Here is an 18,723-nt window from a genome sequence, read left to right on the forward strand (position 1 = left end):
TTTTGTAAAAACAAACAAAATAGACAAAGTATTGGTCAATGTAATTTAAAAAAGGAAAAAAGAAAACCAAATTAACAGTATCATAGATGAAAAGGGAGACCTCACCTCCAAATGAAGAGGAAATTAAGGCAATCATTAAAAATATTTTGTCTAATGTTATAGCAATAAATATACCAATCTAGGTGATATGAATATTTACAAAAATATAAATTTCCTAGATTAAGAGAAGAAGAAATAGTATTCTTAAATAACCCCATATCAGAAAGAGATCAAAGAACTCCCTAAGAAAAAATACCCAGGACCTGATGGATTCACAAGTGAATTCTATCAAACATTCAAAGAACAGTTAATCCCAATACTATACAAACTATTTGACATAATAAGCAAAGAGGGAATTCTACCAAATTCCTTTTATAACACAAATATGGTACTGATTCCAAAGTCAGGCAGATCAAAAATGGAGAAAGTAAACTTCAGACTAATCTGCTTAATGAACATAGATGCAAAAATCTTAAATAGGATACTAGCAAAAAAGATTCCAGCAAGTGATCAGGAGGGTTATTCATTATGATCAGGTGGGATTTATACCAGGAATGCAAGGATGGTTCAATATTAGAAAAACCATCCACATAATTGACCATATCAACAAGCAAACCAACAAAAATAACATGACTATCTCAATAGATGCAGAAAAAGCCTTTGACAAAATACAACACCCATTCCAATTGAAAACACTAGAAAGTATAGGAATAGAAGGGTCTTTCCTAAAAATAATAAACAGTATCTATCTAAAACCATCAGCCAACATCATCTGCAATGGGGATAAAATAGATGCATTCCCAATAAGATCAGGAGTGAAACAAGGATGCCCATTATCACTATTATTTAACATTGTACTAGAAACACTAGCAGTAGCAATTAGAGGGGGAAAAAGAAATTGAAGGAATTAAATTTGGCAATGAGGAGACCAAGCTATCACTCTTTACAGATGATATGATGGTCTACTAAAAGAATCCTAGAGAATCAACTAAAAAGCTAGTGAAAATAACAACTTTAGCAAAGTTGCAGGATACAAAATAAACCCACATAAGTCATCAGCATTTCTATATATCTCCAACACATCTCAGCAGCAGGAATTAGAAACAGAAATTCCATTCAAAATCACCTTAGACAATATAAAATACTTAGGAATCTATCTGCCAAGTTAAACACAGGAACTATATGAACACAACTATAAAACACTTCCCACACAACTAAAACTAGATCTGAGTAATTGGAAAAACATTAACTGTTCATGGACGAGCTAACATAATAAAAATGACCATCCTACCCAAACCAGGAGAACATTATACACAGAGAATGATACACTGTGGTACAATCTAATGTAATGGACTTCACTATTAGTAGCAATGTAATGATCCAGAACAATTCAGAGGAATTTATGAGAAAGAATGCTATCTACATTCAGAGGAAAAACTGTGTGAGTAGAAACACATAAGAAAAAACAACTGCTTGATCACATGGGTTGGTGGGGATACCCTAGTGCAAACATCAGTAATATGGAAATAGGTTTTGATCAAGGACAGGTGTAAAACCCAGTGGAATTGTGCATCGGCTATGGGAGGGAATTGGGGAAGGGTTAGGGAAAGAACATGATTCTTGTAATCCTGGAAAATATTCTAAATTGACTAATTAAATACGTTTTTTTTTTAAAAAGGTCAGGAAAATTCAAAGGCATTTACAGACAAAAATAATACATTTTAAGACAAAAACTTCACATTTTAAGTAAATTTAGGATGATGGACTAAAATCATTTCATAAGTACTTGACTTGGGGTCCTCAGTGGCTTAATGGATAGAAGACCAGGCTTAGAACCAGGAGGATCTGTGCTCAAATTTGGCCTCAGATACATTCTAGCTGTGTGACTCTGGGCACATCACTTCACCCTATTAGCGTAGTCCTTGCTCTTCTGTCTTAAGAGTTGTTACTAAGCGGACAGCTGAGTGGCTCAATGGATTGAGAGTCAGGCTTAGAGGTGGGCGGTCCTGGGTTCTAATCTGGTCTCAGACACTTCCTAGCTGTGTGATCCTAGGCAAGTCACTTGACCCCCATTGCCTAGCCCTTACCAATCTTTTGTTTTGGAATCAATACACAGTACTGATTCTAAAACTTGAAGGTAAGGGTTTTTAAATTTAAATAACAATAGTTGTTACTAAGACAGAAAGTAAGGGTTTTTTAAAGTATTTGACTTGTAAATAAAGTAAAAAATGGACATTATTGTGAAACATCTTACAAATAAGCTATCATATCCAATATTATTCTCAGTTAAAAAACATTTGGAAACAATCATGCCCTTTTCATTAAATTTCACTAAATATACTACAATACTATTCAATTTAGAATATAAATATTCTGGAATGCACATAATATATATATACACATATATATAGTAAAAATAATAGCAAGAACTATAAAAATAATATAGCAATGGATTGATTATTGATTCATAAAGTGATTTAGATACTCTGATTGCTGTGCTTACAAAATATGTTCAGTTTATATAAGTGACATGAAGCTCATAAATGAATTTCTCTTCAGGGCCAGGAGCAAGGATGCTAAAGAGACTCTTGTTATTTAAAAAAAAAATGTTTACTGAATATATAAGGATAAAAAAGGATTTCTAACTCTAAAGGATTCTAACTTCACCCAAATAAAACTCCGTGGTTCCACAAGGAACTACTCTCCTGTTTCCAGAGGCTACACTGATTCTTCCTGATCTGACTAACCCAAATTTTTACTATTCTAAATAAGCCAACACTATTATCCTTATAATTCTTAACTGCATCCCCAAGTTATAAAAATAATGAAGGCTAGCTGGTTGAATCTCAACAAGAACCAAGTTAGGACTCTGAGCCTTAGCAGACTCAGAGTCCAAACCAAAGACCAGGTTTTTCTTTGGTCTTCTCAGAGTTAAAGCAATCTATAAAATCAGCAATAGATAGTCAATAGTGTTTCCCAAGTTGGAAAAAGAAAACACTTAGATCCTTCAGGTCTTTCCCTCCTTTCCTTCTACCTCAGACAGTGAGAGAGAGAAAGAAAAAGATGTTACCTCCTCCAAACCCTCAGAGAGAGAGAGCCTCTAACTCTGCCAACTGCCAGAGACCAAGTGCCACAGGGGGGGGAAAAAAAACAACGTTACATTTGAAATTCACACTGTCTCATCTCTGTTTGAAACTCCAATTCTTTCTCAAGCCAGCTTCTCTACTTCTTATCTCTAAACTAATATAACAAGATCCAACTTCTAATATCATCCTTATAACTTATATGCAAATATATACACACACTTTTTTTAGTTAATCTTATGATATTAGGTAACAAAAGCAGTAAGTACTGTAAAGATAATTTTAGGATTTTGACTTAAATCCAAATTAATTGGTCACCAGGGGAAAATCGCAAATAAAATACCCAAGTCAGTCTAGAAATTTATGGTAATTTTAATTAATATATAGGGAAGGGATTTAAGGAGATATAGGATTTCTCCTGCCTCGCCTGTGCCAGGGGGAATTTGAAATCTCCACCTCTAGGTCTCTTAAGAAGATGAGAGGCTTCTAAGAGGATAAAGTTGGAAAGTAAAGGAGGGAAACTTCAGTCAGAAATTCACCACTGAACCAGAAAATAGCTGTAGCCATGTCAAGATGCCAAAAGGCCCAGTATGCTGCTGTCAGACACCTCTTCACCGCCAAAAGTACCGGAGAGAGGAAGTGAGCCAAATATATAGGCCTTTCACCCTTGTGTCCCCTCCTCTAAATGCCCATTCTTTAGTTCTCATCTTCTTTGATTAGATTATATCTTTAGAGTTACTTAACACTTCTTTGTTAAGTTCACCTTTTGTTAGTTACTTGACCTTTTGTGATTAATTTAACCTTTATAGTTATTTAACACCTTTTTGTATTAAGATACTTGACCTTTTGTGATTAATTTAACCTTTATAGTTACTTAACACCTTTTTTTATTAAGATCTAAAAATAGACTTAACTTAAAGTTCTAGCTTCACTATAAGGTAAGAGTTAAGTACCTTAACTGTTCAATCAGGAGATTACAATTTTATCTTCCCATAAAGTAAGGTCTAAGTTGGGTGGAGTAATTTAAAGTTCACAGTACTGAAGTTTAAGAATCTTTCCACTCTAAAATTTCAAATATATGGGGCCCTAAATTTTCTTTGGATTGTTTTTAATCTGAGTTGTAGCTTTACTTGCTGTAATGTCCAGCTGCTAGAACTTAAGCCTTTTTAAGGATCTAACATTGCAGCTCTAGATGGTATATGTTTTTGTATGAGGCATATATTTATCTACATCTAATATGCAGCTGAGCAGCTAGGTGGTACAGTGGATAGTACACTGGGCTTGGAACAGGAAAGACTCATCTTCCTGAGTTCAAATCCAGCCTCAGAAACTTACTAGCTAGGTGACCTTTAGCAATTCATTTAACTCTGTTTGCCTCAGTTTCTTTATCTGTAAAATGAGCTGGAATAGGAAAAGGCAAAATGGTTGAACAACAACAACAAATGTAGCTACAAGAGGGTAGTAAAGAATTGTGGTTTCATGGTCCTTAATGATTTAGCCTATCTGAAAGATAAAGGATTTATCACACATTTCAAATTTAGTCAATTCACAAATATTTATTAACTTTCTACTTTGTGCTAGAGACACTGTGCTAGGTGCTAGAAACAAAAGGAAAGAATGAAATAATTCCTTAGGAGCTTCCTCTATGAATCTTAAAATTTCTCAGACTCTACCTTGGAACATTTGGTTAAGGTTATTCCCCATTTTAAACAATGAAGGTACTTGGTCAGGAATGTATTGGGAACTCTAACATTACTCCACCCATACTTAGGCATACTTTAGGGGAAGATAAAGTTGTAAAACTCCTTACTGAACAATGAAAAAGTCCCTAACTCATACTTATAGTGAGGCCAAAACCTTAAGCTAGGTCTATTTTTAGATCTAATACAAAAGGGTACTAAGTACCTATAAAGGTTAAATTAGTCACTAAAAGATCAAGGAACTTACAAAGGACAAGCTTAGCAAGAGGTGTGAAGCTTTGGTCTACTCTGAGAAGGTGATAACAAAAGAAGATGTAAACTAAGAATGGTCAGTCCTGGGAAAAACATCTACTGTGACTGGTAGATGTGAAAATTTAGGGGAGGTGACATAAGAGAAATTTCTCTTTAAAAGGAGCTAGTCTCTCTGAACTGAGTGGTTCAGTTTGAAAGCTGAATTGGAGGAGGTCAGGAGTTCAGAGCTGTGTCTCTGAACTCAGTTCAGGAGTTGAGGATTTCAGTGAAGGACTGGAGTTTTGCTTGGGACAAATCTTGTGGTAAGTGATAAAAGACTGACTAATATCTCTTAAATCTCAGGCCTAGGCCATTGGCCTAGGCCCTTCCTACTATTTCCTCTTACTCTGTCTCTCTCCCTTTCCTTAATTCCTTTATTTGTATTAATTAAAATCTCCATAAAAACCTAGCTGACTTGGGTATTTTCATATTTTGGGAATTTTCCCATGGCTACCGCTTATTTTTTATTTAAATCAAGACACTAAAAATTATCTGCAATTCACAGTCTTGAAACCATGTTTTTTCGATCACAACTCCAAGGGGAAGGCAAAAAAATAGTGAATGAATGAATGAATGGGGGTTGGGGGGGCTTGTTAAGCATTTACTGGGTGCAAAGCACTACATTAAATACTGAGGATACTAGTTGTAAAGTAAAACAGTCCCTACTCTCAAGGGTTTATATTCTAATGGGGAGACAACATATATGGAAGGTTTCAGTTTTAAGTCAGATAGACAGGTTGCTTTGGGCTTAGGGTACAGTGGCAAAGCAGATTGGAATGTTTCCCTTAAAAAGTCATTTCCCCTGATAAAATTATATAAATTTTTATTGCTGAGTCATTTGACAATGCCAGTGGCTTAGATGACAAGATCTTTCTTTTCTAGATCTTCAGTAGCTGTAGCAACTACAGGTTTAGTTGTCTAACTGCATTTTCACTAGGGCTACTTCTCAGGATGATAACTCAGGACATGGGATTAGAAACACTGCTTTTTCTAAGGTTTTCTAAGGCTTTTTCTAAGGTTTAGCATATTAGACTATCTCTGTAAGGCTCTGAGGGGAGATCGTGGTGAAGGAAGTGATGTTGGTTCAACTTGCCTGGCATATGATGCCTCCTGTCACTTCTCAGGGTGCCTTACTATTTTTAGTTAATTTAACTTGCCTAACCTGTGAGTGACAATTGTCTGGAAATTGGTAAGGATGGCTGGCTCCTGATACTTTCTCCATGAGTTAGTTCTACAGAATTTGCCAGTGAGAGCTAACCTAGAAGGACCAGTGGTCTAGGCCATCCATTTCCAAGGTTCTTATGCCTATCTGCCTGTCAGTGAAAGTTGGTCAGTAGCTACTGTTTATGGTAATGAAGAAATTAAACCTTTGAAATATAAGCATATTTAGAAATATAAGGAGGCAAATCAATACACAGTAAATACAAAGTAAATATATATATATAAGGATAAGGAAAAAGAGTACTAACAATTACAGAAATTAAAGCAAAAAGACTTTTGGAGGTTCGAGAAAAAGGAATACTAAAGAATTTGTGTGTGTATATATATTTGCATATATATATTAAATAAATACATATGGAGGTAGAGAATAGGATATCATAATACCTTTTCAAAAATATTCCCAAGTACTACGAGTACAAAAAATACAAATACTAAAAGTAACTACATACATTAGAAATTGTATACCTATCTATGTATATATAACCTTTAATAACCATAATGTCACAAAATTTACAAAATAGGGAACATACACACAAAATCATACTTAAATTGATACTTAATGCCATCTCATACAATGGATAAATATGGTAAGAATGATACACATTTTACAAAAGCTTAAATGATTTCCCTTTAAGGAGGTCAGGAGGTTATTAATATTTGGTTGACCCATCTGGTGACCTAGGGACAAAAAAAAAAAGCCAAGCTTAAAGGGAGTTGTTGTTCCTAAAATTTGACAGAATTCTTACCCTGTGTCTTTCTTACCCAGAGAGGCTGCCTTGGTGAATGCAGGGGCAGAAGGAACAAGTGTGTGATTTCAGTAAATTGGATTCCTTTAATCTTATTATGAATAAATTTATTTTTATTGGATTTTATGGTCCACAAGCATTTTATTGCCCTCTAATCCTAAAGCTGAATCACTAGACTGGCTTGACCTAGGCCTAGCCCGAACATTTGGTGTTAGTTAGTAGAATTGTATTGCAGTGACTTCATGTTTAATTTTGTAGTTGAAGTCAGGGAAAGACCACGCAGAAGAAAGGGAGCCTTGGGTGACTAGACAGCCAAATTCAGGAACCTGGTACCCTGTGACAACAGCAATTTAAGTTTCATATAGTGTACCCTCTGAATGGGATAAGGAGGGCATACCACTGATATTATAAACTTAGCTTAATAAACACATAAGGATCTTTGTAGAGAGGGTAAAAGTATTACAAATCCATTATCCCATGTCTTACTAACAGTTTTCAGAAAACCTGGAGTGCCAACATAAGGAAAGTGTAAATAAGTTGTCAGTACAATCAGCAATTAGAGATAAATAAATATAAATGTGTGTTTGGTTTTTTAAGGATCATATAAATATGGATGTATGTTTTTAAGGATCATACCCAAAGGCCCTTACTACTCTTCTGCCTTGGAGCCAATACACAGTATTGACTCCAAAACTGAAGGTAAGGGTTTAAAAAAAAAAAGATGAAGCAGAAGCAGAAGCAGCAAAAGAAGTACACAGGTGGAAAGAAGGGCAATGCTGCTGGCAACAGGGACCAATAGGCTATAGGAGGAAAGTATGATCTATGATTCAGAGATCCCACTGGAGAATTTCTTGAGTCCTAATAAGTTTAGGAGTACAAGAAAAATAATTACAATAAGTATGAAGATAAGAATTGGAAACTAGAACTGGTAGGAAAAGTAAATCATAGAAACAATGAATAACTATGTGAAAGAGAATATTGATGATGAACCTGCATACCAAAGTTTTTGGGATGCAGCTAAAGTAGTTCTCAAGAGAAAAAAATATATCTATGAAAATATACATTAACAGCAACAAAAAAAGAAAAAAACTATATAAAACAAAAGCTTTTACATGAACAAAGCCAATGCAACTATAATAAGAAAATTATAAATGGGTGGAGATCTTTTCAAGAAAAATCTATAAAATTATGACTTCAAAAGACTGATGATGAAGCATTATTTCTACCTCTTGGAAAAAAATCTGATGGACTCTAAGTGAAAAATAAGATATATATCTTCAGACATGTCAATGTGATTTATTTTTCTTCATTATACACTGCTGATAGAACTATGAATTAATCTAGACATTCTGGAAAACGATTTGGAAAGATCTAGAAAAGTCACTAAACTTTTCAGATTCATCTGCCTAGAAAAGCCACAACTGGGACTACATCCCAAGGAATTCCTAAAAACAAAAAATAAAAAAGCCTCTGGTCTACCAAATATTTATAGAAAAAAAATTTTTTCTGTGGCAACATGAAATTGGAAACAGAGTGCCTACTCATTGAGGTGGAGAATGGCTAAATAAATGTAATATATTCTTGTCATGAACTATTGTTATGGCATAAGAAACAGCAAATATGAAGAATTCAGAGAAACAAAGGGAGACAAATGAATTGATGCAGTGTAAAGTAAATAGAATCAGGAGAATAATATCCAAATAACTATGATTATTGAAATTATAAGAACATGCCATCTGGCATGGCCAATCTTGGCCCCCAAAAGAGATTAAGAAAGTGTACTTCCCTCTTTTCAACACATTGTCAGACTAGCCACTGTGTTAGTTTGTTTTGCCAAACTAATGTTATCACTAGGGAAGGTTTTTGGGCCCAGAGAAGAGTAGAGAAGAAACAGCATCAGCTTCATCCTTTTATTAGAGAGATGTTTGACTATGGGCATGAAACATTGCATCTATAGTCAAATTTGGTTGGTATGTTGCTTAGTCTTATGGACTGTTGTTTTCCACTTTCTTTTTTATTGTCTGTTACAAGTTTTTATCTGGATAGGGGACAGGGAAGAGACCTAGTTGTAAATTAAGCTGACACAAAATATATCAACCAAAAAGAAAAGAAAAAATACTGATGAATTTTTAGTAAAAGGCATCAAAAATGTTTGTAAAGAAGTTCCTGATAGAGACTTTGAAGTTGTAACATCCCTTAAAATAGTAATCTGAACAGAAATTTAACTGGTTTCATAAGTGTGACAAAAGACACAGAATGGAGTCCTTTATATATTACATAGGGCTAAGACTTCAGAAAATGCACAAGGAAAATACCTCTTTGCAGCTGCATATGTGTGAAATACCTTTCATGCCATTGCCCCACTTCTGTCTTTGGCAGTCACAAGTTTTCCTAAGTGTATCAGTATCCTTAAGGATTATCTTTATTATTGCATTTATTTGTTATTGCTTCGTACTGCATTGGTTTCTCTCAAAGGCATGTGAGGAAGTACTGAACTTGGAGGTTGTGAAGGCTACCAGGTCAGTGACAGAAACTGACTTAAATCTGGCACCAGGAAAGACTGGAAGGAAATGCAGAACTATCTGGTGCATGTGGGAGGATCACTACACATAAAGCTCATTATGTCTTAATGAGCAAAATAAACTGTATTTTGTCTGTAAGAATAAAATTTGAATTTGAAGATTGCCTAGGGACACACAGCAGAGGCAGGAGGCTGGCAAATGTAGATGGAAGCAAGCCATATGAAACATATTATTTCTTTTCTTCAATCCTATCTTAAAATTTCTTCAGTAATTCACAAATAACACAATAATATTACAATTATTGTTCCAATAGCAAGAAAGAAAAGTCAAAGGTGTCATCTCTTTCCCTGAGGTGTTAACAAGGGGATGGTAAGTAGCAGGTACAGCATTTCAGTGAAAAGCAGTCCCCAAATGGAAGAATCTGGGGAGCCTGCTTCCCAGAAAGCATGATGGTAGGTAATGGAAGGGCTTTATTTCCCAATTCAGAGAATGCTCAGACATTCTGCAACTGGTTCCAATCACTCACCAAAGGGTGAAGAGGATAGGATCTTTTTGTGATTGACTGTTGAGCCAGTACTGGAGGTGCATTCAAAAGGCCTCTAATAACCAGCCAGGATGAGGTGGTTCCTCATTTCTTCCCTGACTATGTTCAAGTAAAGAGGAAAGGAATATGCTCTTGGTGGGGAAACAAGCCTTAGGCCCTTGGCTCAAGGAGAGTAGAGAGTAACAGTGACCCTACTATATTAAGTTTTACACTCCAACTCCTTTAACAATATGAAAAATTGCAATGAATGTACTTTCATCAGGACAGTAGATAGAGTGCTAGTTCTGCAGTCAGGAAATCTGTGTTCCATTCCAGCCTCTGACAATTACTAGCTTTGTGATCCTGAGCAAGTCTCTGTCTGCCTCAATCTTCTATTATAAAATGGGGATAATAACAGCATCTATCTCATAGGGTTGTGAGGATTAAATGAGATATAATATTTGTAAACCAATTTATCACAGTGATTGGCAGATAGCATTTAATAAATGCTTGTTCCTTTCTCTTCCCTACCAGACATGTTCTTTAAAACTAAAAATTGACTCACTACAGTCCTGCCCTAAAGCAGCAGGGTCTAGAAGACCTGTTAAGATCATCAAACAAAAATCACTAACCCATGATTCTAAATTAATGCTGACATGAAACTGAGATTCCCTTGTAAAGAACACGAACTACATATATTAAGCCACTCTACTAACAGTTCATATGCTAAATGGTACTACAAGATAAGTAATCTGCCATCGTGCACATTAAGCCAAGTTCCATTTTGTGACATGGCAACAAATAGAACAAATAGCCCCAAACATCTATGCTATGAAGTCCACCAGTGGTTATAAGCTAAGACTAGATCTAAGAATATGTATGAATCTGTACAAATTCACCATGTTTACTACAATAAGTAGTTCAGAGATCATTCCTCTTTGGTGGTATATAAGCAAGCTATTTGTTATTATTTTTTATTTCAAGCACAGCATATTAGTATTCCCCCCCCCAAAAAAATTCTCTATTTGAAAGAGACAAAAATGGTCAATATTGCAGGACCTGGCACACAGAAGACAGGCACACAAATACAATCATTGACAGTGCAGTACCAATGGATCCACTGGTCTGAAAAATCATACGGAAAAGTCACTAACTTTTTCCAATCATACAACCTCACAATGCCTCTACTGGATATATGCCGCAAGAAGAACAAAAGCAGAAGGGGGGAAAGTGATATATTCTTATCGTAGTACTTTTTGTGATAGCAAAGAACTAGAAACAAAATGAGGATCCAACAAAAAGAAACACTGTAAATGAAGAATGCAGAGAACTTGAAAAGAACTACAAGGGCTGATAGAAAGTAAAGCAAGTAGAATTTTTTAAAATAATCTACACAATAACCATAGATACACAAAGAAAACACTATTGAAAGATATCTGAACTCTGATCAAAGCAGTGACCAATCTTGACTGACAGTGAAGTATAAGAGGACTTCTCAGCTGAGGTGAGAAGATCTGAGGGACTAGATCATGCATCAGACTAGCAAAGATGACAAAAGAAAAAAATAACCGGCTGGAAGGGCTGTCAGAAGACAGGAGCATGTGTATTACTGATGAAGCTATGAATTAGTCCAGCCATTCTGAAAAGCAATTTGGAACTATAACCGAAAATTTACTAAATTGTACATACCCTTTGACCCAGATATTCTATTCCAAAGCTTATATTCCAAAGAAAGAAGGAAAGGACCTAAGAATAGAAAATATTTATAGCAGCTTTTTTCATAGTAGCCAAAAAATGTTACTATTAGTATGCTCTCCTATTGGAGGATGGATAAACAAATTATGGGAATTGACTATAAGAATATTATTATTACATAAGAAATTATAAAATGGACCATTTCATAGGAAGCTAGGAAGGCCTCTTTGAATAATGCAAGACCAAAGCAGAACTTATAAAATGATAACATTATAGAGAAAAACAACTTTGAAAAACTTTAGAATTCTGACTGATGCAATGATAAATCAGGAGTCCAGAGAAGGAAGGTGAAACATGTTGATAAACTTAAAATGCAAAGAAAGACATGTTTTGGATCATGGCTGATATAAAGATTTGTTTTGCCAGATGTTTATCATGATGTTTTATTTTACAAGTTTTTATTGTTTGATCATAAGCAAAGAGTAAGGGGGTCAGGTTGTTTTTTAATAGTTAATTACTGATGATATGATAGTTTACTTTAAAAAATCCTAAGAAATCAACAAAGATTGAAATAATTAATATTACTATTAAGACAAATACTAAGACAAAATATCTTTAGCGAAGTTGGACACTACAAAGTAAACTTTCAAAATCAAAGCATACATATATATATAATAAAATCTAAGAGTCAATAATAAAAAGGGAAATTCCATTCCAAATAACTACAAAATGCATAAAATATCTAGAGAACAATCTACAAAAATATACAAGATACTTATGTAGATTCAATTACAAAGTGTTTCTAAAATAAATAAAAAAATAATTATATGGCTGAAGGAATACTTAATATTTACAGGTATGCCATGCTAATATAATTAAAATGATGACACTACCAAAGTTAAAGTATAATTAATGCTATACCAATCAAATTCTCAAAGGGATACTTTACAGATTCAATAAAATAATAATGACATTCACTTGGAAAAAATAAAAGATATAGACTATCAAGAGAAATCATGAAAAGAGGTAGGGACAAAAGGGGACTATCACTTCCAGCCACCAGACTATATTATAAAATAGCAATCACCACAACCATCTGACACTGATTAAAAATAAAAAGATCAATAAAATAGGTTCGAATCAGGAGAATCAGAAACTATGGAACTCAATAACCTAGTGTTCAATAAAAGTGGAAAACATAAATTACCAAGAAAAGAACTCCATTTGTGGGGAGGGACTTCTAGAAAAAATGGAAAGCAGTCTAATAATGGAAAATAGTCTAATAGAAATTAGGCTTAGACCAACACTGTATACCATAAACTATAACATAATCTAAATGGTTTTGTGATTTCATTATTTTTAAAAATTATATAATTAAAAGAACTAAGGGAAATAACATATATCCTCTCACAGCTCTGGATAGGAAATAATTGTAGAGTCAATTATAAATGATTAAATGAATTACTTTGATTACATAAAAATTTAATGCACCTAAGATAAAAAAGGAAGCCACTAAATGAGTGGGAGGTTCTTTGAATCAATTTTTTTCATAAGTGTTTGTTATAAATCACTAATAATAAAAGAAAATTTTAAATCAAAACAATTCTGAGGTTTTGCCAACCTGAAAACTGACAAAGATAACTAAAGATCAAAATAGTCAATGTTAGAGACGTTGTAAGAATATAGTCACAGCAGTGCATTGTTGGTGGAGCTGTGAATCAGTACAGCCATTCTGAAAAGCAATTTCAAATTAAGCAAATAAAGTGACTAAAATGTTCATATCCTTTACATCAAAGATTCTATTAACAGACTTATGTCCCCAGGGTAGCCATTTATAATAAGAAAGACTCCATATACATCAAAATATTTACTACAGAAATTATTTGTAATAGCAAAGATTTGGAAACAATGTAGATGCCCATAGATTGTGAAATGATAAATCACAGTAAAAGAATATAATGGAATGTTATTGTGCCATATATGATGATGAATACAGAGAAGCATGGAAAGAAATACATGAACTAATGCAAAATGCAATAGAGCCAAGAAAATGATATACACAACTATGACAAATTAATGGAAAGAAGAATCACAAAAAATATTTAAAATGAATTTAAAATTATGAAGAGCAAGCATGGCTTAAAAGAAAAGATATGAGACAACACTCCCATCCCTCCCTTTTACAAAGGTGGGAGGTCTGAAAGTATTTTACATTGAATATATTTTCACTTTGTTGATGTAATGATCATTTAAATAGATATTTTTCATCTTCTTTCTCTTTTTTCATCTTTAAAAATATTATTTGTTATCTTGGAAGATCTCTAGGAGGTAAGAGAAAGGATTACTAGGGGAAATTATAATGATCCAAAAGAAACAAAAATTTATTTTTGAAAAAGGCATGTAATACCTTGATAGATACACATAATTTAACTTTCTTTCTTTTACTAATCTATTACCTTTTCTTCACTTGATTTATTTACCTTGCCTTATTATCTTCCTTTTCCTGGAATCCTTATTCTCTTTTTCTCCTCAGGTTCAGATCTTCCTCCTTAAAATTTTAGTTTCATTCAGATTGAGTACTACTTATCTTCCAGTTCCAGTCCTTCTTTCCATTCTTTAAATTCCATTAGGCAGCAGCTGTTACACACATGCACACACACACACGCACACACACACACACAACTTCCATATGTTTAGACTACAAAGAGAAAAGGAAATAAGAGATGGATAGACTTGGTGGGGTTATCAAAAAGATAGCTGTCAGGGCCATGCTGGGTCAAGGAGTCTTCTGGAATTTTTTAAAAGGGAGAAGGCAGTGGTAAAATGGTATAAACCCACTGATTTGGGGCACCTAGATTTTCTTCCCAATTTAGTAAAAGAGAAACTAATGTCGGATTCTTAAGATAGTGTTTTGTGGGAAGCCATCAAGCCCACGCTGTCTGACATGGTCATGCATGAGTTCCAGAGTTGCAAAGCGACTTTCTGGAAAAATAAGGCATCCACAGAATCCCCCTCTGTGTGACTTCTCTCTCTAATGGAATTGTTATGATTATTGTTCTCTCCACAATACAGGAGAAATAATATGAGAGCAAATATTTATAGGGTTAACACACATATATCCCACTTTAATCCCACCAGATTATTACCCTAAAAGATTCAATTCACAGAATTAAAACCTAAAGATCACTACTTACTATCTCCCCTCCTTTCCCTCTCCACAGAGTTACATTCACTCCCATTACAAGCCAGGCAAGCCAAGAACATCAATCACCTTTCAAGCTCAGGTCGATAGGACACACTTTGTTGGTTTGTTACATTACACTAGCCAAAGCAATATCTCCAAGTACCCAAGTAAAACACAAGAAAAATGCAACTTGGAAATTGAGGAAAACCCCAAATCTGGTCTGACATTAAATTACCCTCTAACCCTCTACCTAGCTACAAAAATATTTTATTACCCATCTCCTAAGTAATTGTGATTGATTGTGAAAGCTGACCAAAAGTAACAATGATTCTCCTAACTAGTCAACCCTTAGGTCAGTGAGAACTAACCTCCAGATCACTGTATTTATGTCATTCATCTATTCCTGTCATAGCAATGTTTCATTGACTATCTCCTTAGGTTTCGTATCTGTTGTTACATTCTATGGAAACATGTATGTAGAAAAATGATTGCCAAGAAAGTATGTACTCACTGAACCTATAAAATAAACCAACCCCTGTGTAATGGCAGAACACTGTGTGATACCTATGCACGTGGGATTAAGCATACAGTGTCTCTCACTCCATTATTCAACTGGACTGTCACACTTAGGCAGAGGACCCTCACCCTCTGAGAGACCACTGGCTCAGCTCCCAAAGGTATTTCCAAGCTATCATTTAGTGGCTTCCTTTCCTGGGCCAGATTCATTAGCTAAACAGATATAACAAAAGAGAACATTAAACAGTCTTCAAGGTTTCTTCTTTATCTAAATCTATGCTCCCATAAGCACCAGGACACAAGGTTGCAAAAAGGAGAAGAAAAGATGAATAAAGCAATATCTGTGTGAGTAACTCCCTTTCTCAGTCTCCAGACAGGGTAAGCACTACCCCCTCTATCTCAAAAATATGCCTCAGTGAGCAATCCCTTCTGTCCTATCAAATGAGACAATCAGAGTGAACACAGAGCAATAGGGCAGCACATGCAGTGGCTGGAATTCTTGTAGTCAAGTGGAAAAGTCCAGCCCTCATCCTGGTAGTTACTCAAAACAAGATAGAATCATTCTCTGCAAGCGTTGAGTGACTGGGATCACCATCCTACCCCACTGAGGCTGAGTGTTGTAACAGACAGGAGGTTTATGCTACACAAGCAAAATTCCTAATGTTTCTCCCTCTGGCTCATAAGAGCAAGTAGAGAGAAGTTTCATTCTAGAAAGTGGAAAGTAAGATTTCTTGGAGCTTTTCCTACTGGGGTTTCTATAGCTGAAATTACCATGCTTCTCTGAATTAGATTGTTTTGCTTTTAATTATAATATGTGGTCTAAGTGAACTTTAGTGATTAGGTTTAAAGGGAAGTAGATTTCCAGCACTTAGCACAGTGCATGGTACCTAGTGGGTACTTAATATTTATTTACTGAAAATAATGGAGGCAAATGCACAAATGAAGATAAGGAGAACTTTAGAGGACTAAGAGAAGCAAGTTCCCCTAATAGGAACTATAAATAGCCTTATTACATTTTTTACAATGTGTGTGCCTTGTTGTAATTTGTATGATGTGTGAATGTTTCCCATGGGTCCATAGATGTTTATTCATGCTTGTTCCAGAGCCTAGACATAACACAGATAACAAAAGGGAAAAAGGAAGGTGCTCTATAATCAGCTGTATTTAAATTTACTACCAAGTAAATTTACTGTCCCACTGTGGTTTGTGAGGGGGGCCTACTTCTCTGGTAAAGATTTTCCATCTGCAGGCACCAAAATGTAACAAATCCATCAACAGCATTTACTCCATCAGCTTCCCTTAGATAATCTGGGCTACATACAGCAGCACCAGGAAGACGTGGTGAGTAATCAGCTAGACTCATCCCAATGGCTTCTAGTGCACACTATACAACAAAAGCCTCTTGGAGTAGTTTCCACCTCATATCATACATGATCTTACCTGTGCCTTCTTCCATCACTAGGATGAGCATATTTCTTTCCCTCACCATTATATTGGCAAATTATATTTTTCATGTTTCAAAAAAATTACATTGCAGTACTATTCCCAGCTATAGGTTGCAACCCTTCTGTTAAAGACACAGCAGGGCCAGGTACACTTGGCAATTTTCTCTTCTCTCTGGATCTTAGTCCCTATTCAGATGTTTTAGTAACTTCACTATCTGACATTTCTCCAAGAGTCAGTGATGAGATCTTTCCTTGCAATCCCAGGGAATCATGAGAGGATCTATTTTTTGATGTGGTATTATTTCTCATTTCTGGCTTTGAATTTTCTATCCTTTAAAACTCTTTCCTCATTTCTTCATTTCTAGAAAATTCAAGGAATGCTTTTCACATTTCCCCCCTAGAGTATTCTATTTCAGGACAAATAAAAAGTTATATTCTGCCCAGTAAAGAAAAACCATATTAGGCTAGGTATATTTATGGACAGCAGGACAGAGTCCTTGAGGCCCACAGTGGAGTGAATGGACACACAAATTAACCAGGGAGGACCAGATTTCTTCTTCTAAACACTAGAATCAGATGACCAGGGCATGTAATTTTCCATCATCACCAAGGAATCAGGAAAGGACTAAGAAAATGTTGGAACACCTCCTCATTAGCAATTTCCCATTTAGAGATATCTTGGACTGCCTAGGGGAAAAGCTGAATAATTATATTTCATGCCTCAGGATGCTGTAGGCCTCTGTCTCTGGATCACTTACCAGTTAACTTATTGGTTATTGCTAGACTGATCAGTAAATTGATTTTCTTACCCAAAACCCCAACCTCTCAGAATTTTTAATCATCATAATCACAGGACTTAAAATATGAATTTTATTCAGTTAAATGGAATAATATAGAACATATATTAAAACCCACTGGAATTACAAATACCCATTAGTGATCAAAATCTCCTATCAGAACAACTCTCAGTAGTTTCAACGACTTCCAATTCTATACCAGAAAGGATTTCCTCCACATCAGTTCTTTCCTCCACCATCCCTCTGACTTCATATCATAGGGTGTTCCAGCAGATATCATAAATCATTGTTCACTATTACTGTCACCTGCCATGTGCCAGAACTTTCTATGCCTGCACCTCTCCCTAGCTCCCAGCAGGTATGGTTATTTCATCACAAATTTCATCATAAATCCTACAGCCCTCCAGAGCTCCAAACAGGTGTTTACTGGCTTACCAAAGGCTACCTTTGCTATTTCTAAAGTGCTGTTCTTCAACTTGGCCTTTAGCTGACTGTGATCATTCCCATTCCCAAGGGAAAAGTTCTCAAATAACTAGTCCATTTGGGGAAAGCCCTTTCTGTGTGCTAAGAGTTCAAAAAAGCCACCTTCATCATTCTAAAGTTTTCTTTTGTACATTGGTCCCCATCACTCTAGGACTGATATATAGTGGTCCCTCATAGGCTACATGCACTTTCTCTTCTATTACCTCATAAGTATATCTCTCTCCAGTTAGATATATGATGGCTCACTACAACTTGCATCCTCTTTCCCCCAATGCCTGTCCCATCAGCACTTTTCATTGGATCAGAGGATTGGGTTATTAAGGAATAATCCATTCTTTTCCATATTATCTCTCCATTCCCTCCCTTCCTGAGGCAGCTGGGCCAGCTTCCAAAAGAGATAAGATAATTCCATCAGCTCCCTGCATCATTTATATGCCAAAGGAGAGGGATTTATAATCCTTGTGACTGGATTGAATCT

The 18,723-nt window shown here is 35.3% G+C and overlaps 1 protein-coding gene across 8 annotated transcripts in view; it reads right to left on the minus strand.

Annotated features, from left to right (window-relative positions):
- The window catches only part of FSIP1 (fibrous sheath interacting protein 1), a 305,434-nt gene that overhangs the window by 161,259 nt on the left and 125,452 nt on the right, over positions 1–18,723 (minus strand). The window lies entirely within an intron of this gene.

Source organism: Monodelphis domestica, chromosome 1 (assembly GCF_027887165.1).
Source record: "Monodelphis domestica isolate mMonDom1 chromosome 1, mMonDom1.pri, whole genome shotgun sequence".
In the NCBI taxonomy this organism is placed as follows: domain Eukaryota; kingdom Metazoa; phylum Chordata; class Mammalia; order Didelphimorphia; family Didelphidae; genus Monodelphis; species Monodelphis domestica.